Source organism: Hipposideros armiger, unplaced genomic scaffold, assembly GCF_001890085.2.
Source record: "Hipposideros armiger isolate ML-2016 unplaced genomic scaffold, ASM189008v1 scaffold_7, whole genome shotgun sequence".
In the NCBI taxonomy this organism is placed as follows: Eukaryota; Metazoa; Chordata; class Mammalia; order Chiroptera; family Hipposideridae; genus Hipposideros; species Hipposideros armiger.
Window position 1 is genome coordinate 390665 of NW_017731357.1, and position 24947 is coordinate 415611.

A 24947-nucleotide genomic window follows, 5' to 3' on the forward strand; every position below is an offset into this window, starting at 1 on the left:
AGCTTGGGCCAGTGAAGCAACGACCTCCACAACTAGATTGAAGAACAAAACGACAGCAACTTGTCTGTTCCCCTTCCCCCAATTCCCCAGCGCTGTTCCCCTCCCCGCAATTCCCCAATAAAAATCTTTAAAAAAAAAAAAAAAGAAGAAGAATAAAGTTGGAATAAATCACACTAATTGATATTAAGGCTTACTATAAAGGTATCATAATAAAGACAATGATATTGGTGAAGTGATAAAAACAGACCAATGGAACAAAAGAGAGTCCAGATATCGACCCATAGAAATACAGGCAATTGATTTTTGACATGGGTGCAAAAGCAACATAGAGGAGGACGGACAGTCTTCTGGACAAATGGTGCTGGAACAATTAGACATACATATGCAAAAAAAGATCTCCACCTAAACTTCACATCATATACAAAGATTGCATCGAAATGGGCATAGACATAAAATGTAAAATAACTACAAAATTTTTAGAAGAAAACGTAGGCAAAAATCTTCATGACCTGGGATTAATGAAAGAGTTTTTAGACATGAATCTTTTAAAAAATGATACATTTGGACTTCATCAAAATTAAAATCTTACTTGGTGAATGACACTGTTAAGAGAAAGAAAAGTCAAGCCTCAGAGAAAATATTTATTGATAAATCACATAACCAAGAAAGGATTTTTATCCAGAATATTTTGTTTAATTCTCAAAACTCAACTGTAAGGAAACAAACTACCGAATTTAAAAATCAGCAAAATACTTAAATACTCCTCTCAACAAATACTTGAGCAAAATACTTCTCTCTGATGGGTTCAATAAAAAACACAAATTTGAAGTTAGGCTGGCTTTTTTAAAATTGTAAGGGTGGGAGCAACATTTCTTCCAGCTTGCTACATCCCAGGGCAGAAGCTGGCCCAATTAATTTTTTTTTCAAAAACACTTTATAGTGAAATATTAAAGAATTTTGTTTTAATAATCAATAGGAAAAAAGTGGGTTGAAAAAATTTCCACAACTCCTGTTCCATATCCTCAACCCATTCCACCCCCTCCTCCAGGTGTTTTAAAATTTTAGTTCCAACTTCCTGTGAAGAGGATTCCTTATGCTGCATGGAAAGTTTGCAGTTTGGTTTTTGTATGAATGGGCACCATAACTGGATTATTTCTGAGTTTATGAGTTTTTATTGCAAGCTATGTGTTTTATGTCTCTTTCAATAAAATTATCAAGCTGATTCAGAATATTTATAAATAACAGTTTCTCAGGGTGTTACAAATTTGTATGTATTTAATACTCAGTGGTCTTGTATGTACATAACTAAGCTTTTATTAATATGAAGGAGATCCATTCTTTTGCTTCACTCCATTTGAAATCCTTTGGGTGCTGATACGGCAGACTGCAACCCTCCATTTGGGCTCTATTCTCCATTTTCATCCTGGATAACTACAAATCAATGACTGACATTGAGTACTAGTGGAGCCTGCTTGGGGCAGGGTGGGGGTAGGGGGTGGGGGGTGTCAGGGTAGAATAATGCCTAGTGCCTGGAACACACTGCACATTTGCTGAATTTGTTGATTTGATTATGTTGTTCATTAGTGTGAAAAGTAAAGTGTTAAAATAAAATCTGTTAGGGAAAAGGAGGTCCTATCACAGTGAGCTGCAGTATATTCTGCTAAAGCTATTAGATTTTTGAGGCAGTCGGTAGTTTATCTATCTTTATTGCTCCAATATAGTTATTTTATGGCCATTACTAGCAAAAGCAGATTATCGAAATAGTGTTTGACAGAAAAGAAGGGCCCAGTGTGAGTCTGTCATCTCTGGATCTCCTAAAAGAAAGGTTCTTAATGTCATCCTGTCGGCTTATAGAAAGAACAATAAACATGATAGAAGGGACATCAGTTTCTCATTTTGTGAGAGTAGTTCTAGAAAGTCTTTCTTCAGCATTCTTGAGCACCTGCAGAGGTATCCAGTTTTGGTGGGGTTTTTTTCCCTGTGAAGACCTCTTCAGGTACCAGTATAATCACAAAGGTATTTTTAGTGCTGGTATAGCACTAAAAAAACCCAGTAATCAGTAGTGGATTTCAGGGACTTTGTATAGGCTGGGGCGTGATCCACCAATAGTGATGTAGGGTGTTTGGGGTGTCAGAATACAATTTTCAAAATTAAAAAACATGACTCACATACAAATACAGAATGAACATATGGCAAAGACTAATTTATTAGTAAGGGAACCAGCAGGATGTAAGGCTTATTGAAAGAATATCTGAGAGATTTGGTGTATACATAGGTACTGAAAGTAAAAAGGCTAGAATATAAGTTCTGTCAATTAAGTTCACGAAGTTGTTGCAACGATGTTGCTAACCTTTTTTGATATCAGAGAGGGCTTATTCATTATGAATTTGTACCAACTGGACAAACAGTTAACCAAGTTTACTATTTGGAAGTGCTGAAAAGACTGCCTGAAGTTAAGACAGCCTGAACTTTTCGACAACAATTCATGGCTCTTGCATCACGACAATGCACCAGCTCACACAGCACAGTCTATGAGGGAGTTTTTAAGCCAGTAAACAAGTAACTGCATTGGAATACCCTCCCTACTCACCTGATCTGGCTCCCAATGACTTCTTTCTTTACCCGAAGATAAAGGAAATATTGAAAGGAAGATATTTTGATGGCATTCAGAACATCAAGGGTAATAAGACAACAGCTCTGACGGCCATTCCAGAAAGAGTTCCAAATTGCTTTGAAGGGTGGACTAGGGGTTGGCATCAGCTCATAGCTTCCCAAGGGGAATTATTTTAAAGGTGACCATAGTGATATTCAGCAATGAGGTATGTGGCACTTTTTCTAGGATGAGTTCGCGAACTTAATGGACAGACCTCATAAAATAGCTCAATTAGAATAGTAATGCCCTGTAGGACAGATAACCCGTAGTCTTTGGGATTATTTCTTCTACCAAAAAGAAAATTTTACATTCTCTACCTAAAAACATGTAATTTAACACATTACTTCAAGAAGTCTGGACCCTAATCATTACTGAATAATGAGCCAAACAAAGATGAAATCCCCTAGAGAACTAAATAATTCTTTGGTGGGCCTCTCAGTCAATGCTCTAGTATGACAATGAAAGGACAATCATCCTTTTGTATTAAAGTTTTAAGCAATTTCTATTAACACTGGGCTAATGGTTTATTTATAACTGAGTTTAAGCCTTTGGAAATAAAATTAAGGTTCTAGGGGGCCATCCTTTAGAACAGCATGGTAGCGCCTTATATATTTTATTTTACACAAGCATTCCAAAATAGTCATTTATTTACCTTTCAAACCAATCATAGGATCTTAGAAGTTATCTGAGATCCAGCCATCTCCTAGGACAGAAATGCTTTCTTCAGCAGCCTTGACAGGTGATTGTGAAGAATTTGTGTGCAAGGACTAAGGAAACTAAAAATACTGAGTGCCTATTACAAGCAGATTTATTTTCAAAGGGCCAAATTTCTTTTCTCACAGTAACCTGTTACCTATACATTTAGCCACATTTATCAAATAAATGGATTTCCTCAGCATAACTGCTTTGAATTATACCTTAATTTTAAAAAATTATACACAGTATAATTTACCCTTTTTAATGTACAGTTCAAGTTTTGACAAATGCGTATGAATATAATTACCAGCACAAACAAGATATATAACAGTTCCAAGAAGAATTGATTTTTAAATGTCAAGTAATCAAGTATTTATTTATAAATAACAACAATTTTATTTGCTCACAATTCTGTGGGTCAGCAATTTGGGCTAGAATCAGCTAGGTGGTTCTTCTACTAGTCTTTCTTAGGTTCCCTCATGCGGTTACAAAGTCATCTGGCAATGAGACTGGGGCTGAATGTTCTAAAATAGCCTCACGCACATGTCTGATGGTTGGCTGTTGACTGGCCTCTCTATCCAGATCATGTCTCTTCCTCCAGTCGGCTAGCTGGGGCTTCCTTACATGGTTGCTTTGGGGTTTCCAGGAAGCAAGAGGAAAGCTACAACACTTCTTGAGACCCAGACTCAGAAGTCACCTAGGGTTACTTTACTCATGCATTTTATTGGCAAAAGCAGGTTACAAGTACAGCTCAAATGCAAGGAATAGAGAAATAAACTCCACCTCTTCACAGGAAGAGCTGCAAAGCCACACTGTAAAGGGGTGTACATACAGAGATGAAAGGACTTTGTGGCCATTAAATCCTCTATCACACCATCCCATTTGGGAAAATGAGTGCTGAGACATTTAGTTCTGTGGGCCTTCAGAGATGGAAGGAACCACTGAGGTAGTAAAAAAAAGAGATTTTTCAGAAGTGGGTTCTGAGGAACATGCAGGATGGAACAAACCCAGAGGAATGTGGAGAACTTCAGGCAGAGGCAGTACAGACAGATAGGCAGGATGATTCACGGTATGTTCAGACTCCAGTGAAGGCATGCTTGGGTAGAGTGGGTAGAGAAGAGGATTTGAGAAGTACAAGGTAAGGATGGTGAGAAAGGTTATAATTGGGTGTGTGGGACATTAATTGCTAGGCTATCAGGAATGCAGACACTACCTACTATGCAGTGAGCAGTCAGTGGTGACCTAGTGGCAGAAGTGGAGATGGTGGTACAGGGAAGAGGTCTTTAGAGCCTGCGTCTTTATGGACAGCAGTATGGAAGGAAGTTAGGTAGGGCCTGGACTGTAGAAGCACAGAGATCATGGCAAGAAAGCAGCCTAGAGACAGTTTCCCTAAAGGCAAGCACCTACATAGATTCTCCTCAAAGGGCTAAATGGCACAATTGGAGATTTTATAGGTAGGTTTACTTAGAAGTATAAAAAATGTTTACCCTGATTTAAATGGGTTATCATAGAGAGCTAAATTTAGGCTTGTAATACACACACACACCTCTCCTGTATAAGACGTGCGTTTCATTTAAGACAAGTAGGATACAACAGTTTATAGCCCAAGTTTGTCTATATTTGGAAAGAAAAAATTCTTAGTGATCTTTGACATTATAAGTAGGCAAGGAATCATGGGGAAGGCTCGAGGCCATGATGGAGCCAAGGAAAAGCTGCCTGTAGTTTTGACAGTAACCTACACTGTGAATCCAGGTTCTGCACAGGCAGACTGTATGGCCACATTTTTCACAGTAGCAGCATGGCAAAGCACTAGTTTTCTTTTGACAGTCCACAAAATGCATATTTCTTTTCCAAACTATAGGATGTACGAGTCTGACAATTAAGTTCACAAACTTGTTGTACCTATGTTGCTAACCTTTTTTGATATCAGAGGGATTATTCATGATGAATTTGTACCAACTGGACAAACAGTTAACCAAACAGTTACTATTTGGAAGTGCTGAAAAGGCTGCGTGAAAAAGTTAGATGACCTGAACTTTTCACCAACAATTCATGGCTCTTGCATCATGACAATGCACCAGCTCACACGGAACTGTCTGGGAGGGAGTTTTTAGTCAGTAAACAAATCAGTGTATTGGAACACCCTCCCTACTTACCTGACTTGGCCCCCAATGACTTCTTTCTTTACCTGAAGATAAAGGAAATATTGAAAGGAAAGACATTTTGATGACACTCAGGACATCAAGTGAAATACGATGGCAGCTCTGATGGCCACTCCAGAAAAAGAGTTCCAAAATTGCTTCGAAGGGTGGACTAGGCGCTGGCGTCAGTGCACAGCTTCCTAAGGGGAGCACTTCAAATGTGACCATAGTGATATTCAGCAATGAGATATGCAGCACTTTTTCTAGGATGAGTTCGTGAAGTTAATAGTCTGGCCTCGTATGTGGCCATTAGGACACATTACATGTAATTTTTTAACACAAAAAGAGAACCGATGTTTAATTTGTTAATTAAACAGCAGGCAGCAATTCTTCTTTTGTATTTGTGGAAGACAGGATATAGAGAATTTGAGGGTTTCCTATCAATCAGGGAGTGGCAGTCTAGTTGTAAACCTTCAGGTCATACGTTACAGAGTGAGGAAGTATGGCATTAGGTATTAAAGTTGACTAGAAAAGACAGGCCTTAATGAAGGAATATGGAGTAGGGAATGGTGTCCAAATGAGTGGGGTGTAGGAGGAGAGGTGTCTCTTGCTGAGCTAGAATTTTCAAGAATTTGAAAAGAATTGGCCCAGACAGGATTAGCAGGGCAAAGGAAGGATGGATGTTCCAGCTGTGAGGAAAGGCTCCAGGTAAACGTGAGTGTTGGCTTGTTGACAGTAGTGGGGTAGGGGAGGCAGTGAGGAAACAGTTCAGAGGTGACATCTCAGACTGTTTGCTCAAGACTTCTTGTTCTACCCAGATCTGCCTGGAATCCCAGGTGAAGAATTATCCTTAGTTCATGGATTGTGTCATGTGAAAACATTACAAAACTGAACTAACAAACAATAAAAAAAAGAACATTTACGTTCCTCTTTCCACATACTAGATTTCCTCCACTGTCTAGTTGGTGAATGGGTAGCCTTTTGTGCATACCTCACAGGACAGGGAAACACATCCCCTCTGCCCTTGATGCTTGCTCAGACTGAACTGGATCGTACTAAGCAGCAGTTCTGCAAGAAAGGGGCCTCCATTGAATTTTCTAATCATAGCACTCTAGGGAGAGAACTAAGTGGGCATGCTGAACTTTTGCAATTCTCTCCTCAAAACTGGGGAGGTTTCCTGCAAAGAGATGTGTTTTAAGATAGGCTCTGAGAAATCGTAGATGGTTCACATCATAAGGGCTCCAAGAGACCATGCTTCATCAAGTGTCCTCAACAGTTAGCTTTAAAAAAGCATAAAAATGACATTTAGTGATTACCCAAATTACTTATTTTATGGAAGGGTACTAAGGCTTATACCTTGAGGAGTGCATAGCCTGGGGCTTGGTATATAGCAAGCACTCAACAAGTGTTAGTTGATCCTGAGCAACTTTTTGCATTTCTTTATGAAGTATAACAATGTACTAACTTTTGGTGAGCATGATTCTTTAATGTTGGGAGGACAAGTAAAACCATCAAAATCGGGCATCTAGTCCAAGCTTTGGATGTTATATAAGGCTGCCATATATCTATGTTCCTAAACTTTTTCACCACTGAGGACAACTTTGGAAATTTCCCCCACAGACAGCATGCGCTTTGAAGCTTGCCTACCAAACACACCACACTATGGGTTACTTAACTGCTCCATTTTAATTAATGAAAGACGAATGTTTCTCACAAGAAAAAGTTCTACTAAACATGAGATAATAATAATATATTTGGTATGCCAGACATTGCTCAGCATTTTATCCTCAATATACCATTAATTTGACACAACAATCCAAATGGTTAGTATTATTGACCTCATTTTACAAATGAGGAAACTGAGGAACAAAGAGGTTAAACTCACTCAAGTTGCATAGCTAGTAAGACGCAAAGAAGAATTCAAGCAACTTGGGTCTGCTACTCTATCCATTTTAGCATTCAAACTCTAGCTAACCAGTTTTACCATGAACTATCGTATAATTCTAGCAATCTCACTTTCATGTATTTACCGTAGAGGTGCAAATTTATGTACACACAAACACTTGCACATGAATTTTTATAGCAGCTCTACTTATAATTACCCAAAACTGGTAACAACCCAAATGTGGTACATTCATATAGTAGAATACAACTCAACAACAACAAAAAAGGAATAAATGTCTAATCACTATGCTGTACACCTGAAACTAATATAAAATAATACTAAATGTCAACTGTAACTGAAAAAATAATTAAAAAATAAAAAAGGAACCAACTATTGATACACACAACTTAGATGTCTCTCAAAAGCATTATGCTGAGTGAAAAAAAGTAAATTCCAAAGCATACATACAGTCTCACACTATTTATGTGACATCCTCAAAGCAACAAAGCTATTAGCAATGAGCACAGATCAGTGGCTGCCACGGGTTTGGCGTGGAGACTGTGGGACTAGAGGTAGCACAAAGGTGTTTTTTGGGGTGATGGAACTGCTCTGTACCTTGACTGTGGTGGTTTACACTGACCTATACATGTGTCAAAATCCACAGAACTATACACCCCCCCCCAAAAAAAGTCAATTTTACTGTATAATAATTTTTTAAAGGCAATAGGTCATCTTTTCAGTCAGTGCTAATTTCTGTATTTCCCATTTATTCACAGTAGACTTTTATAGTTGTATTTACCACTAACAAGTTTTCAGATTTAAAAATTAAAATATGTGAAGCAAAAAGCCATTATCATCAGTCTCTGCACCCAAACTGAATGATGACAGTTACCTGTTTAAACATTCCTTAGCTTTTTCACAATGGGTTTGCTGTCAGAACACAGGTATCATGAAAACCACCATTAAATCTAAGTCAAAATAGGAAAGGAAAAGACTCATATCAACATCGTTGTTATTGGACACGAAGATTCCCGCAACTCCACCACTACTGGCCATTAGATTTATAAATGTGGTGGAATCAACAAAGGAATCATCAAAATGTTGAGAAGGAGGTTGCTGAGATGGGAAAGGGCTCCTTCAAGTTTGCCTGGGTCTTGGATAAACTGAAAGCTGAACCTGAGCGTGGTATCACCACTGATATCTCCCTGTAGAAATTCGAGGCCAGCCAAGTATTATGTGACCATCATTGATGCCTCAGGACAGAGAGACTAGCAAAAACATGATTACAGGCATATCTCAGGCTGACTTGCTGTCCTGATTGTTGCTGCTGGTTTCGGTGAATTTGAAGCAGGTATCTCCAAGAATGGGCAGACCCATGAGCATGCCCTTCTGGCTTACACGCTGGGTGTGAAACAACTAATTGTTGGTGTTAAAATGGATTCCAAAGAGCCGCTTTACAGCCAGAAGAGATACGAGGAAATTGTTAAGGAAGTCAGCACCTACATTAAGAAAATTGGCTACATAGGGCCGGCCGAGTGGCTCAGTTGGTTAAGAGCTCGCTCAAGAGTTTGAGCTCTGAGCAACAGCAGTTCGAGTCCAGCCCAAGCTGAGCAGCCGCTGAGCTGCCAACAGGTAGCAGGATGGCTCAGCTAAAAAACAAACAAACAAACAAACAAAAAAACCCAGAAAATTGGCTACAACCCTGACACAATAGCATTTGTGCCAGTTTCTGGTTGGAATGGTGACAACATGCTGGAGCCAAGTGCTAACATGCCTTAGTTCAAGGGATGGAAAATCACCCACAAAGATGGCAATGCCAGTGGAACCACACTGCCTGAAGCTCTGGATTGCATCCTGCCATCAACTCACCCAAGTGATAAGCCTTTGCGTCTGTCCCTCCAGGATGTCTACAGAATTGATGGTATTGGTACTGCCCCTGTGTGCCTAGTGGAGATTGGTGTTTTCAAACTTGGCATGGTCACCTTTGCTCTAGTCAACATTACAACTGAAGTCTGTTGAGAAGCACCATGAAGCTTTGAGCGAGTGAAGCTCTTCCTGGGGACAATGTGGGCTTCAATATCAAGAATGTGTCTGTTGGGCTGGCTGAGTGGCATGTTGGTTAAGAGCTGGCTTGGGACGCCAGAGGGCCCCAGTTTGGATCCCACATATGAGGGCCAGTGACACTGCCCTCTACAGCTAAGATGCTGAACAACAGCTCGACCTGGAGCTGGGCTGCCGTGAGTCACCGGCATTGGCAAGTGGGTTGCCATGGGCTACCGTGTGTAGCCGGCAGCCAGCATGAGTGGCCGTCTAGAAGCTGGCGACTGATCTGCCTCACCCGGGAAGAGCGCAATGATGGTGCCAACTTGGGCCAGTGAAACATCCTCCACAACTAGACTGAAGAACAAAAGGAAAGCAACTTGTCTGTTCCCCTTCCCCCAATTCCCCAATAAAAAAAATCTAAAAAAAAAAAAAGAATGTGTCTGTCAAAGATGTTAGTCATGGCAATGTGGCTGGTGACAGCAAAAATGAACCACCAATGGAGGCAAGCTGGCTTCACAGCTCAGGTGATTATCCTGAACTATCCAGGGCCAGGCCAAATCAGTCAGTGCTGGATATGTACTGTACTGGACTGCCACACAGCCCACATTGCTTGCAAATTTGCTGAGCTGAAGGAAAATATTGATGGTCATTCTAAGAAAAAGACGGCTTCTGGACGGCTGCTCATGTTGGCTGCTGGCCGCTCACGCTGGCTGCTGGCTACACACGGTAGCCCATGGCAATCCACTGCCGCAGGGGCTGCAGCCTACGCCGACGGCGACTCACAGCAGCCCAGCTCCAGGTTGAGCTGTTGTTCAGCATCTTAGCTGTAGAGGGCAGTGTCACTGGCCCTCATATGTGGGATCCCAACCGGGGCCCTCTGGCGTCCCAAGGCAGCTCTTAACCAACGCACCACTCGGCCGGCCCAACATTTGGTTTTTTTTGTGTGGCAGTTTTTAAGTTATTAGTTTTTAAAATAGGTACTTCTTAATGGAAACAACTTGACCAAAAACCTGTTACAGAATTTTGAGACCCATTAAAACAAAGTTTAATGAGAAAATACATAAATAAACACTCCTTAAAAGTTAAATGAATTTGGGTGCTTATTCCCTTAAAAATAAAATTATTTCAGCAAATTATTAGATGGCATGATATCTGATATAACAATTTACATAGTAAAACAAAAATAAGTAATCAAAAGTCATCCTGGGAAGGAAAATGTGATGGAATGAGGATGTCATAACAATAACATAGACAATCATTGATCTTTCTACAATTTTTACTGGAATGCATTCATGTATCTCTAATATAATTAAAAATGTAATTTAAAAGAGAATTTAAAAAATCCTTCTAGGTTGAAATGGCGATATTTCCCAAGTTGCAATATCCTTCCATCCACAGGGCTTCCACTGCATTTGGGAACCCCTTGGTTACTCCATTGCCAGGTCAGGCTTGTATTCTACTCAACACCTAGTGCCTCACTCATAGAATAATGGACACTCATCAAATATTTGCTAAACTGAATTACATCTGGAAATGTGAGGAATAAAAATGGCAAACACATGGTCACTAGCAAAACCTCTACTCTAGAAAGTCTTAATTATGCTCTAATTTTGAATAAGGAAAATATTTACTGAGCACTAACAATGTGCTCAATAATTACAAAGGGATACACAGCATTTTGGAAGAGAGCAAGACTGGCCTCTCTTAATATACTGCCAGTGGTGTAGAAGTTTTTAAAGCCTAAAATAGGCAGAGAACCCAAACCAGAATCAATTATTTCTGGCTCCCTGGCCATAAAACCATAAAATTCAAGGGGGTGAGAAAAAGAAAAAAAGGGGAAAAACTAACCTGTACTGAGTTTTATGGGCCATGCACAGCATTAGACATTTATATAGATTAAAACGTATTTGAGGACTCAGGTTTCAGCTCTGACATGTAAAGCACTGAGAAGCCATCATTCCCACCCTTCCATGAAAGAAGCGAGACATTTTTCTGGGACCTCTCAGAGAACCAAGGTCACAGGGCAAACCAGCATCTCTGTATCGGAAAAGCCAGGTGCCTACACATATAATCCGAGCATGCAAATAGGAAGATTAAACTAAAAATCTGATAAATTACTGGAGGCCAGAGTATAGGGTGCCATGAGAGTATGAAGCTCCTGGGCTCCACATGGGGGAGCATTCCCATCCTCTTACAAGTTTTTCCTACAGGAACCCCACCAGGTTCTTACAGGAAGGATGGGGAAACACCCAGAGAAAGCTCTCATGGTGGTGCTGGCTGCCTGAGGAAAACAGCATCCATTGTGAAATCCACCTTTCCTTTATCTCCAGTACAGAACAAAAGGCTTAATCTGCAGGGGGGGGAAGGCTTAAAACTCATGGCTTGAAGACATGGGTGTCCTCACGGCAGCAACGGAAAAGGAGCAGAGGAAAAGGAAAAAGAAGCTCCACCCCTGGAGAAGGAGCAGGGAATCTTGCGAAGGACACACTCAAGACCCAGGTTCCAGTACCTGTGTAAGTCTAAGGCTTAATCAAATCATCACAGATCTTCCTCCTCCCTCACCAACCACCACCTGGCAAACCAGCTACATGGTTAGTAACAGTGGAATACAATTGGGAGGGCTGTAAGAGACAACTCTTGGGAAACAGCACAAAGGAAAAACCCAAAGCCAAGAAGGAGGCAAAAAGAAGGTATCACCAGAGGAATCAGAAGTCTCTGGTGCCCACTGCAAAAACAAACATCAAACACAAGTCAACTCCTGCCTAGATTAACTCAAGTACCCCACACTAAAGGCCTAGCAGAAAGAAACCTGTGTTCTTCAAATATATCAATTATTTGCCTCAGTATCTCCTGCCCTTGTTCAGCTTTCAATATGTTTATGAGACATAAGAAAAGGCAAGAAAATACTCCAAGTGACAAAGCAATTATCAGATCCAGACTCAGTATGACACAGATGTCGTGGCTATCAGAAATGAAATTTAGAAGAATTATGATTAATGTTAAAGATTCTAATGAGAAAAGTAGACAAATGCAAGACCAGATGGATAATTTCAAAGAGACAGAAACTGTAAGAAAGACTCAAATGGAAATGCTAGAAATAAACAGTAAAAAAACAACATGCTTAACAGCAGACTTGACACAGCCAAGAAATCAGTGAGCTTGAATATCAAGTTTATTGATCAGGTCAACAAAAATTAAAACAAAGACACAAAAGAGTGAAAAAAATGGAATACAGCATACAAGGATTGTGGGAAAATACTGAACAGTATAACATACTTGTAACTGGAATCCCAGAAGGAGAAGGGGAAAAAATGGGGCACAAGAATTATTTGAAGAAATAATGGCTGAGAACTTTCCAAAATTAGTGACAAGCAACAAACCACAGATACAAGAAGCTCAGTGAACACCAAATAGGATAACTATGAAAAAAATTAAAACGCAACACCTAGGCAAAGAAAGACCTTGAAGACACCCAGAGGAAAAGAGACATGTTAACTATAGAGGAACAAGGATAAGAATTATAGCAGACTTATTAGAAACCATGCAAACAAGGCAAGTATCATGTAGAAAGAGGGAAAGAAATTCTCAACTCAGAATTCCACATCCCATGAAAGTGTCCTTCAAAAGTGAAGAAAAAATAAAGCCTTTTTCAGACAAACAAAAACAAAACATTTACTGTCGGCAGACCTGGCATAACAGAAATTTTAAAGGAAAATTCTCCAGGCAGAAAGATTATGATTAAGGTGGAAACTTGGATTAGCATAAAGAAATGAAGAGAATTGGAAAATAAATAAATGAAGGTATTTTATTTTCAAAACGTTTGCACGGGATACGGAGTACAGCATAGGGAATAGAGTCAATGGAATTATAATAGGTATATATGATATCGGAGAGGCAATAGATTGGGGGAGAGGGGTTATCACTTTGTGAGGGGTGAAATGTCTAACTATTACATTGTTTTGTACACCTGAAACTAATAATAATAAAAAATTTTTTTTGAAAACCCAATTTCCCAGACACCAGCTAAGGGCCAATCTTGCAAGCGGACTTCTAAAGACAACAAACAGCCTCAGGCCTACTATGGCTATTCTTTTCAACACAATAGGGTATGTACAGAGGGTGCCAAAAAATGTATACACGTTTTAAGAAAGGAAAAAAAAGTATTAAAATTGTAATAATAACAAAAGATGAATACAAGTCATATGTATACTTAAAAAAAAAAGATTTTACTGGGGAATTGGGGAAGGGGAACAGACAAGTTGCTGCCCTTTTGTTCTTTAGTCTAGTTGTGGAGGATGTCGCTTCACTGGCCCATGTTGGTATTATCATTGCGCTCTTCCTGGGTGAGGCAGATCGGTCGCCGGCCTCTGGATGGCCGCTCACGGTGGCTCTTGGCAGCTCACACCGGCTGCCAGTCACTCACGGTAGCTTTACGGCAGCCCACTGCAGCCCAATTGCAGCCTACGCCATCATCGGCGACTCTTGGCAGCCCAGCTCCAGGCCGAGCTGTTGTTCACCATCTTAGCTGTAGAAGGTAGTGTCACTGGCCCTCATGTGGGATCCGAACCGGGGCCCTGCTGCTCAGAGCTGGCGTCCCAAGCCAGCTCTTGACCAACATGCCACTCGGCCAGCCCATATGTATACATTTTTTTGGCACCCCCTGGTGCCAACATCATACTTAATGGTGAGAAATGGAATGCTTTCCAAGATTGGAACAAATGAAGCATGTCCTCTCTCACCACTACAATTCTGATAAAGAATGAAAAAGTAAGAGTACTCATATTACCTGATTTCAAGACTTACTACAAAGCTATACTAACCAAGATTTGTGACAATGACAAAATGATAGACACATAGATTAATGCAACAGGATAGAGAGCTCAGAAATAGACCCACACAGCAAAGTCATATTTTTGACACAGGTGCAAAAGGAATTCAATGGAGAAAGGACAGTCATTTCAGCAAATGATCCTGGAGTTAGTGGACATCCATATATGGGAAAATGAACCTTGACACACACCTCATTTGTGGCTGGTGGTAATGCAAAATGGTAGAGCCACTTTGGAAGACAGTTTGGCAGTTTCTTATAAAAATTCAGTAATCTGACTCCTAAGTACTTACCCAAATGAACAGAAACCTTGTGTTCACACAGAAACCTGTATGCTAATATTTACTGCAGCTTTATTCATAATCACCGAGAACATGGAAGCAGCCAAGTTGTCCTTCAACAGGTGACTTGAACAAAGTGTGGTACATGCATACAATGGAAAGCCATTCAGCGATGAAAGGAACAGGCTATTCATTCACATAACATAGATGAATCAAGTAAAATCTACACCAAAAAGACTACATATTATATGATTCCACTCATGTGACATTTTGGAAAAGGCAGGACTATAGTTAAAAATTCAGATGTACATTATTCAGAGGCATTTCTAGGAAACAAACCTGACAGGATATATTTATTTTTAACAGGGATAGTTCTGACGAGGTCAACATGGGTGGGAGTCCATGGAAGTTCACATCACCATCATCATACACCATCTCTCTTTTAAAATAAATGTATTTAATTTAAAAAATATGGTAATATAGTCACATGGCTTACAATTCAAAAAGCACATATAAAAGTTTATGCAGTGAAAAGTCTCCCTCCACCCCTCTGCCCCGGGCATATATAACCCCAAACTATAAGTGTCTTGAATATCCTTCAAGAAATATTTTATGTCTATGTAAATAAGAATGTATATATTATTGCCTCACTATCTATTTTACACAAGTGGTAGCATATAATACATACTGTTCTGTTTCTTGCTTTTTTTTCACTTTGTACATCTTGGAGATCATGCAATATCAATGTAATATATACTACTGTACAACTGAGCCTTGACTGATGCTTAGGATATTACCAATCTTTTGCTACTATAAGCAATACTCCAAGTAATATGGAAATATTTGTTGAATAAATTCCTGGAAGTGTTTGCTAGATCAAATGACATGAGCATTTATAATTTTGATGGCTATTTCTAAGTCCCTCACTTTTAAAATGTCAGAGATTTTTCATTTTTAATTTTTATCCTAGGAGAAAAGAAGGGAAGCTGAGATTCTATTACCACACCATTTTCTGGAGGAATGTACAACTTTAAGATGTACAAAGTGAGCCTTCTACTTAGTTTCTCACACGTGCTTCCCAGGGTCCAGCTGTATTTTCATGTAACATGTTTCAGGCCACAAGCTGGTTGTAAAGCCTATTTGTTATGTGAAAGGTGTTACTTCTGAAAACTTCACAATCAAAGGCCAATGGCTGATGCCCCAAATTGCTGGTCACTGGCCACTTACTTTACAGCACAATACTGGATACTTCCCTGTAACCACAGGGAGATTTTAAAATCTTGACCAAATAAAACAGATCTATAGAGAATCCTTAATTCTTATTACAATGCCCAAATAAGGATTTTTTTTCTCTTAGGTAAAAACTATAAATCACATAAAGGTTGAGAAAAGGCTGTAAATGCTTCTCTCATCTTTCAGATAATGTTGGGTTCCCAATTAACCATCTTTTTCTTGACTACAAAACCTAGTATAGGGGTGGCTGGTTAGCTCACTTGATTAGAGAGCAGGGCTCATAACACCAAGGCTGCTGGTTCATTTCACGCATGGGCCACTAGGATGCGCCCTCCACAACTAGATTGAAACAACTACTTGACTTAGAGCTGATGGGTCCTGGAAAGACACACAGTTTCCAAATTTAAAAAACAACAACCAAAAAAAAAAACTAGTATAGCCTAGTGCTTTACAGTTTTTGTGAGAAACCTAGAGCAGGAGGTTGAGGAAACCCAGGGGGGCTCCTTTGATTATAGCTACACAAGATCAATGAGCAGTCAAGTCACTCATGAGAATATGTCCAGAGCCACACTGCCTCCCTTTGGTTTCCTCCTAGAAAAACCATCACTCAGCTCCACACTCAGTAAAAGAGGAAGGTAGCACAATAATTTTACTTAGTCTCAAGAATACACTACATTGAGAAATGAGAGTTTTAACAAGATTTGTCGAAGGAAAAGAAGTTACATTCATTAATAATTATTATGCATTACTGCAGTGATGGCCCCCAATTTTTTGCATCTCTTTGAATCCACACCTTTGGATGGTCCCCTCCCACAATGACTCTGAGCTTAGCCATGAAAGCACTCCCTGCTTTGGCTGATGGGACAATATCAAATGTGACACAAGCAGACACTTGAGAAGTGCTTGGGCACTGATGCTTGTTCTCACTTACTACTCTCTGTGCCTCTGAGACCACCATGTTAACAAATTCAGACTAGCCAGCTTGAGGAGACCATTTGGAGTGGAGATGAGCCAATCCAGCTTAAGGCCTCCTAGACCAGGGGTCTGCAAACTGCGGCTCATGTGGCTCTTTGGGTACATTCCATCTCAAAAGTTTGCTGACCCCTGGAAGAGCCAATCCTGTCCCTCACAACAATTTAAAAATTATTTGAGAGCCATAAATATATTTTTACATAATCACCATTATGTGAATAATACCCTTTAAAATTTTTATAAATGAAACTATGATAGTTTTATTTTCATTTTCAATTCTACTTCAGAGCCACACATATATACTCAAAGAGCCACATGTGGCTCGCGAGCCACAGTTTGCTGACTCCTGGGCGGCTCTTCCGTCTCAAAAGTTTGCAGACTCCTGTCCTAGACCAACCTAGCCTGCCAACCACCAGATGTGTGAGCGAGGCCATCTTAGATCTTCCAGCCACCCGCTCACCACCCTCCCCTGCAAATCTAACTGACACAGGCTACTTCAAAGTAAATATGTTTGTGGCCCAGGACACATGGAAAGGGGAAAAGCATGCTAGTTTTCCTCCTGTGAAGTTTACTCTGCACATAAATAGTTTCAAACAGAAAAATCTGCAGTACCTGTATGAGAATAAAAAGTATTGAAAAAATGCCTAAGTCTTCCCAGATTCTCACAAATGTGCTGTCTGTCATCACAGATGGCACACACCAAAAAAAAAAAGCCATAAAAAATTTCCATTTAGTCACTGAAGCATCTTTATCATGATTTATTTAAACCAAAGTCTTATACTCAATAGTTCAATTTCTAACACTGAACAACTCAGGTTTCCAGGAATTACTTTTTCTCCCAATTGTACTTTTCCCCCCATTTGACAGGGCTTGGTGAAAGCTGAAAGAGCTCCCTTAATGCAGCCTAAAAATCCTCAGTATGAGACTAATTAAACCTCCTTCTAGAAACATTCTGTAGGACCAGCTTCTTGCAGCATCATAGCAACTCTTTCTGGCCACGTTAATGGTGGGCAGTAAAAACTGTTTGGGTTAGAAACATTGCCTCTATTGTATCACAAAGTGGGACATTGACAGGGAAATGATTTTCTTAAACCACTTTTGCTTAGGCCTACATGCTTTTCTGGAAAACACACACGCACACACACGCACGCACAATGTAAGAAAAAGTGAAAAACACCTCCCAGAAGCCTCCGACTGCCCTTGGAATAAAACACAAGCTCCTTAATGAGGTCCCATAAGGCCCTGTCAATCTTCCTCTGCCTATTTCATCTCTCTTTCCCCAGGTCCTAGCCAAACCTCTACAGATCCTTACATCTCTCACCCACCTCAGTGCCCTCACACCTGCTGTTACTTCTACCTGGCAATCCATTCTCTCTGACTTGTACCTTGCTTTTATTCCTGCTCATCCTTCAGGCCCCAGGGCTCCTTGCTGGTCTCCCTCAGAAGCATTCTATTCTTACTCCGCTGTGACCTTAGGCAAGTTACCTTTGTTTCACTTCTTTGAGACTCACACCTCAGAGAGCTATCCTACATTAAGCACTTAGCTCAGTGCTCAGCACACAGGAAATAGTTAATAAACCATCGTTGCTGGTATTGGAAGGTATTGTTCTTCTTCCGCACAGTAATCTCCATCATGACTCTTAGTACAATTAGTAATTATGTGTAGAAAAAGATAGAAACACCCTATTGAATCCCACCCTACTTATCTAATACCTTTCATGGTATTTCCCCACATACTACATTTTTGCTGGGGAAGATAAAATGAATGTTTACAGAGCAATTGTTACCTCAATTAATTACCACCTCAGAGATATGGTTTGGCAGATGAGGAAACTGAGGCAGAGAAGTTAAGTAACTGGCCAAGATCAAGTGGTAGATTAGAATCCAAGCTGGCCTGACCCCATAGCCTATGCTAGGTGCATGACACAAAAGGCATCCCTAATTCATGAACCTTGTCATCTAAGAGTGGCAAGCCTCAGAGAAGACAGATCTTCACATTCATATATATCCCAAATAATTCCCAGGTATCTACTCTTCAGATCCTTAACCAGCCTGGTGTTCCAATCACCCCCTGTAAACACCTTCAGCAGAATACTCTTCCCCTGGCTGTGACTGTCATTTTCTTCACTTCCTTTCCTCTGGATGTTGCGATTGTAATGGGATGAATATCTTTCACCTCTTATATCCCCTAGCAATTTAGAGGCACTCAATACATGATTGCTGAATGAATTGATTAAAATGTTGGAGAATATATTATGGCATAATGTTGGGGGGTAGAGAAGATTTTCATAACAATATTAAAGTTTGGCATCATTAGGAACAAACTTGACATGAATGATGACAAAAAGAGGCGTTTATCTAGGCCATTTTACAATTGATAATGATTCCTATATCCAGCACCAGAGAGTCCATGTGATTTACAAATGTGTGTTTTATGGCTGTAGGTAGACTTCACCCTATCTCTGGGGCCCTGCATCACCAACAATGTTCTGCTATACCCCACGGCTGCATCTGACCCAGTCTTCATGACAGGATGCCCTTGACAAGTACCAGCCTCTCAATGGTTCCTCTCAAATTGTTCAGAAAAAGAAACAGAAAGAACAAATGATAAAGCAAATGGGAGCAAACTGTTAATAACTGGCAACCTTGGGAAAGGGGAATACTGGACCTCTTTGTACTATTCTTGCAACTTTTTTGTAATTATATTATATCAAAATAAGTTTTTTAAATTTCAAAATAATAATAACAATTTCCCCCAGGAGATTACAACACACAAGGTCTAGTGTCATGCTGGTACTATATTCTCCAGGCTTGCATTTCCTTGCCTATCGGGCAATATCAAGGGACAAGGAACTCCTTGGGCAGCAGGGCTCAGCCATAACTTCTCGGTTGTGGTAAGAGATTAAATTATTTACTACTTGAAGAATATTAATGAATGCATTGGTATTTCCTATTGGTCAAAGCACCGGTACTATTTCCCCACACAAGGCCCCCTACTTTCTTCAGTTGACTGCCCTCCAAGTTCTTACTTTACTTTTCCCAAACTTAGCTATAGAGTCAGGCAAATTCTCCCCAGGACCCTTCTTTCTCGCTGTCCCTCAAGAAAAGCACAGAGGCAGTTCTGATAAGAGTTTTGCTATTGTCTATGGAGAGACATACAGAGAGGAGGCAAAAACAACCCATTCCAGAATACAGAAGATTTCAGAAAACAGAAAACTCAAAGCAGTAGTTACTTGGTCTGTAATGATCACTTGCTAGCACCCTTTTATTTGTTCACCATTTCTACCCACTCATTCTAGGTCCTCCCCACCCCACAAACCAGAATGCTTCACTTTCCCAGCCACTGTAACTGGAACAGGTAGAAACTTGTAAACCATTCAAGTGTCCCCATATTAGCCATTTCAGGAGAGTGCCAGATGGGTGCCCCCCAACACCCACCCGTCACCTATAAAGTGAGGTAAGTAAAGGTTATAGTAAGTTATCCCCTGATGAGAGAGTTTCTTAATGTGAGCCAGCATATGATCTCTACCTTCCTTCTTTTGTGTCGTCTCCATGAGTACATTATGTTCTATGACTATCTTCAACCTCTGTGTCCCTTCTTAAGGCTTATAAGTGCCCTCTGTAATGTCTTCACAAACACCCGATGCCTCCTGCCTCCCAACTTCCCCCCAGAGACTTGCCTAGTTCCAGCCAGACCTCGAAATAGTGGGCAAAAAGAAGAAATGGCTTTGTGTATCTTAGGGGAGAAATGGGTTGCTATGGAGTTAGAACACAAGGGAGGGCAAAGACAAGCATTATTCAAGAAGAGGATCATACTCAACCTAAAAGCCTTCAACATCCTTTGTTCTTTAACTTGCGCTAACCCATACATCTCAACTCTGATGAGAGAGCCCTGTACCATCACCTCTCCTGCTCCTACCTTCTCTACAGGCCAGATGGTGGGTCACAGGTGCCCCTAAAGGCTGCTTCCAAGTCACTCCTGGCTCCCAGCTGATTACAAACACTTCAGGAAGGAGTGGAACACCCTTCTATACTTCCCCTTACCTGTGAGGGAGATTCACAGGATCGTACTGAGAAGACCAAGACACAGCAAACAGTTGAGGAAACGGGGAGCTATATATACCAAGTGTGGGTTCTAGAACCCCTCAGTATTCCAGAGTGGTCTGGACAAAGGCACTGTTGCATGGCAACAAGACCGGATTAACTGTAGAAAAGCACCGTTGAAGAAAAGGTGGCAATGATGGTAGCTCACACTAACTGAAAAGCACTTCCCCAAAACCTCATGTAATCCCTTCACCCCTTGAAGTGAGGTATTATCCTTTTACAGTTCAAATATTTAAGCTCAGAGCTCACTTTAAATGAAAAAAAAAAAGATACGTTATGGAGACAGAATATTCCTGGGCTAAACAACAACAACAAAAAAATATATTCCCACTTATCCAGAGAGTAATCATATGATGCTTTATGAGAACTACACTATTCAAAGAGGCTGGGATCCACATTCCCATTGTTTACAGATGTTATGAAAGTATTAAATTAAATAAAAACAATGCTTTGTTCGGGCCCACTCCTTTCTTACCCCTTTACCCCCACCCCCAGGCTGACAACAAGTGGCTGCAGGGAAGGTATTTAAGAGGAGAACTACTCTGGGAAAGTGGATTCTGGGTTGCTTAAAGTTAGCCAAAATGTTGTGCAACTAGTCTTTACTTAAATTATTTTAGAGTTTAGAGAGAAGCAGACAGTTATCTTTATCATACTGAATACGGGGAACGAGTTCGTCTTTCCCTCCAGGCCACTGGAATCACCATCAACACGGTTTTGATTTCTCGTGCAATCAGACGGCGGAAGGTGGGGGGTGGTGTGGTGGTGCTGGGATCTACTCCACAGCTTCACAGATAAACGGATCTCACATGAAAAAAAACCTTGCGCACATCTGAGGCCATGGATTTCCTTGCAACTCCGAAAGTCAGAGAAGCGCCCAAAAGTTTCTTGCCAAATGCCTAGGAGCTATATATGTCCCAGGACTACACAATGATACCAACTTTTCAAAATGCCTTCACATTACCACCATGATGGTCACTCACTCGAGATCCCGCCCCCCTTCCCTTCTCCCAAATAATAAACGCAGGTTGCCCTGTGCAATTTAAAGACAAGACTTCTCCGAAGCAGTGGATCTGAAAAGCGAGAGAAAAAGATTGGTGGGAGTCGGTCTATTTTTTTTTAATCGATTGCCCCGCGGCGGAGAGAATAAAACCAACTTGATCGCTGGAGAAAAGTTAACTTTGCCGAGCCCAGCGGTGGGAAATTTTCTCCAGAAGACTCGCAAAGCCTTCTCGCTTGTCCAACCCCCCGGACCGCCCGGCACTCGGTGGTCGTGGCGGACCCGGATCAGCAGCGCCAGAACAATGACGCGAGGGGGAGGGAAAGTTCGCCAGCCCGCGGGGGCGCCCAGGCTCACCCAGGACCTCGCCGCTCTCCTCACCGCCCGGCCCCCCTCTCCGGGCACACGCTCCTTCCCGCCCCCCAACATCGAAACAGCCAGGGCGCGCCCTCGCTCCCCAGAGCATCCGGCTCCAGGCGTCCCGCAGAGCAGGTCCCCCAGCCGCGGGTCTGACCCCGTGAGCCCGGAGACCAGGCAGAGGACAGGGAGCGAGGGGGCGTCAGGAGGGGGCACCGGAGGGATCCGCCGCAACAGTTATGGCGCTCCACGCCTGCCTGAGTGTGGTTGCAGCCAAGCTCGGGAGCCCGCCCCCGCCCCCCGCGCCGACCACTGCCGGCCACTTTACCTCCGCGCACACACGCTCTCGGCCCCCAGCCGCCTGGGACGCCGGAGCGACCTGGAGCACCGCGAGGTCGGGCCGGGACGCTGCGCCGCTCGCCGCCCGCTTCAGCTCCCTGAGGCAGCCCCTCCCGTGCCCACCCGGCGCGCCGCCCCTCAGCCCACTCGCGGCCTCAGTGGCGTCTACCTTCGTGCAGCCAGTCGCAGCTCCCTCCTAGCTCCACGCTCTGCACTGCACCGTGCCGGGCGAGTCCGGTTGGAGTGGTGACCGCCCCCCGAACTGCTGGCTTTCTTCTCTGCCCTCCCTCGCACCTGCCCTCCAATCTCCTCCCCACCCTCGCCCCCCCGCCCAGCCGCCCGATCCGCTGGGGCCGCCCCCTGCGCCTCAGCTCCCGCCCTCGGCCCTCGCCCTCCGGGCCCGTCAGGCCTCAACGCCGGGCAAGCGGTTGGGCGGCGGCGGCACAGCGGCGGCTAAAGCGGCGCAGAGCACTATTGTATTCCTGACACTGTGGGCTCCCACGCTCCGCCTCTTCCCCTTCCTTCCTCCCCCTCCCGCACTCCCCCCCCCCCATCACCACCGCTGGCCGAGCTCGCCCTACCCGACTGGTTCCCCGCCGAACGCCGAGCGCCCTTCTGGCGGGCTACGAGCAGTTACTACCGCCAGAGCGCCTCGAGACTCCGCCCACCTCGTGCTCCCGCACTCGCCGCGCGGTGCTCCAGGTGGTTTTCTCTCTGCTCCTATTGGGTGGGCTGCAGCCGCCGCGGGTGCCAGGAAGGACCCCAGGAGGTGCTTCGGCTACATTCAAATACAAACTAAGCTTTTCACGGCCCCTTTGAACTCCAAAGTTCTATAAGTGGACCCTCATGTAGAAAACTCCTCGTCTGGCACTTGATTTAAATGGTTAGCGCATGTATTACCTATAAAGCCAAGGTGTCTATTCACAGAATACACTTATTCAGTTGCATGCACAAATGCTTTATGATGTTGCGTGGCTCTTTGATGTGTCCACTTGGTTAGGTTGCAGTTTCGAGTTATTCAATCAAACATTAATCTCGGTGTTGGTGTGAAGATATTTTGATATAGTTAAAGCTCCTGATCAGTTAATTTTTTAAAATTAAAGTTTATTGGGGTGACAATTGTTAGCAAAATTACATAGACTTCGGGAGTATTTAAAGTAAGGGAGATTATTCTGGATAATCTGGGTGGGCCTGATCATTCTTTTCTGACTGTGTGCCCTGCAGATTTTGGGTTTGCTTAGCCAGCCCCACAATTGTGTAAGCCAATATCTTCTAATAAATGAATGAACAAATTTTATAAACACAAATATAATGTCCTATTGGTCTGCATCTCTGATGGAATCCTGACTCATAACAGATGTTTAAGCAACAAACCCTTTTTGATTTACCTGTCTGAGTTTGGCTGTGTACCCTGTGCAATTACCATGAATTCATATTTTCATTTTCATTTACATTTCTAGGCTAAACAAAAATGTGGGGTCTTTTATAGTTTGTCTGTTTTGTATATTAAAGATGTAATTCTATTTTATAATATGCAAATGTATGAGTTCTAAAATATTCATAGTCCTTCAGACTTACATCATGTATTATACTTCACTTACTTTGAAATAATTATAGATTAACAGGGTCTGTAAAAAATATTACAGAGCAGTCCCATGTACTCTTCACCCAGTTTCCCCCAATGGTAATATCTTATAGAACCAAGATATTGGCATTGGTACAATCCACAGAGCTTATTCAGATCTCACCAGTTTTACATGCAATGTTCTGTGTCTGTGTGTAGTACTATACAATTTTATCACATGTGTAGATTCGGGTAACCACCACAATCAACTGTTCTTCTACCACAGATATTCTTCCTGCTACCCAATATAGTCACTGTCATCTCCTTCCTCTACTCTAACCCAACTCCTGGCAACCACTAACATGTTCTCCATCTCTATAATTTTGTTATTTCAAGAATAGTCATGTAAGGGCAGCCGGTTAGCTCAGGTAGTTAGAGCACAGTGCTCATAACATCAAGGTTGCCAGTTTGATCCCCACATAGGCCACAAAGCTGTGCCCTCCACAACTAGACTGAAACAACTACTTGGCTTGGAGCTGATGGGTCCTGGAAAAAACAACACTGTTCCGTAATAAAAAAAAAATTTTGTTTTAAAATCAGGTAAATGGAATCACACCTTTTGAAACTGGCTTTTCTACACTCAGCAGAATTTCCTTGAGATCCACCCAAATTGTTGCATGTTATCAATACGTCATTCCCTTTTATTGCTGAATGGTAGTATTGCTATGCTGTGGATGCACTAATTTGTTTATTCACCCATAGAAGGACATTTGGGTTATTTCCAATTTTTGCCTATTAAAAATAAACTGCTGGGGCCGTCCAGAAGCCGGCGACTGATCTGCCTCGCCAGAGAA

General features: G+C 41.9%; 1 protein-coding gene across 7 annotated transcripts in view; it reads right to left on the reverse strand.

Annotated features, from left to right (window-relative positions):
* The window catches only part of JADE3 (jade family PHD finger 3), a 113228-nt gene extending 90034 nt beyond the window's left edge, over positions 1 to 23194 (reverse strand). For 6 of the 7 annotated variants that reach the window (XM_019649337.1, XM_019649373.1, XM_019649363.1 and 3 more), the window contains exon 1: positions 22699 to 22823. The gene's annotated coding sequence lies outside the window, so the exon portion shown is untranslated. Of the gene's footprint in view, positions 1 to 22698; positions 22824 to 23110 lie in introns of those variants that run through there. The other variant, XM_019649344.1, reaches the window with a different exon arrangement.
* Positions 23195 to 24947: the final 1753 nt, after the last annotated feature.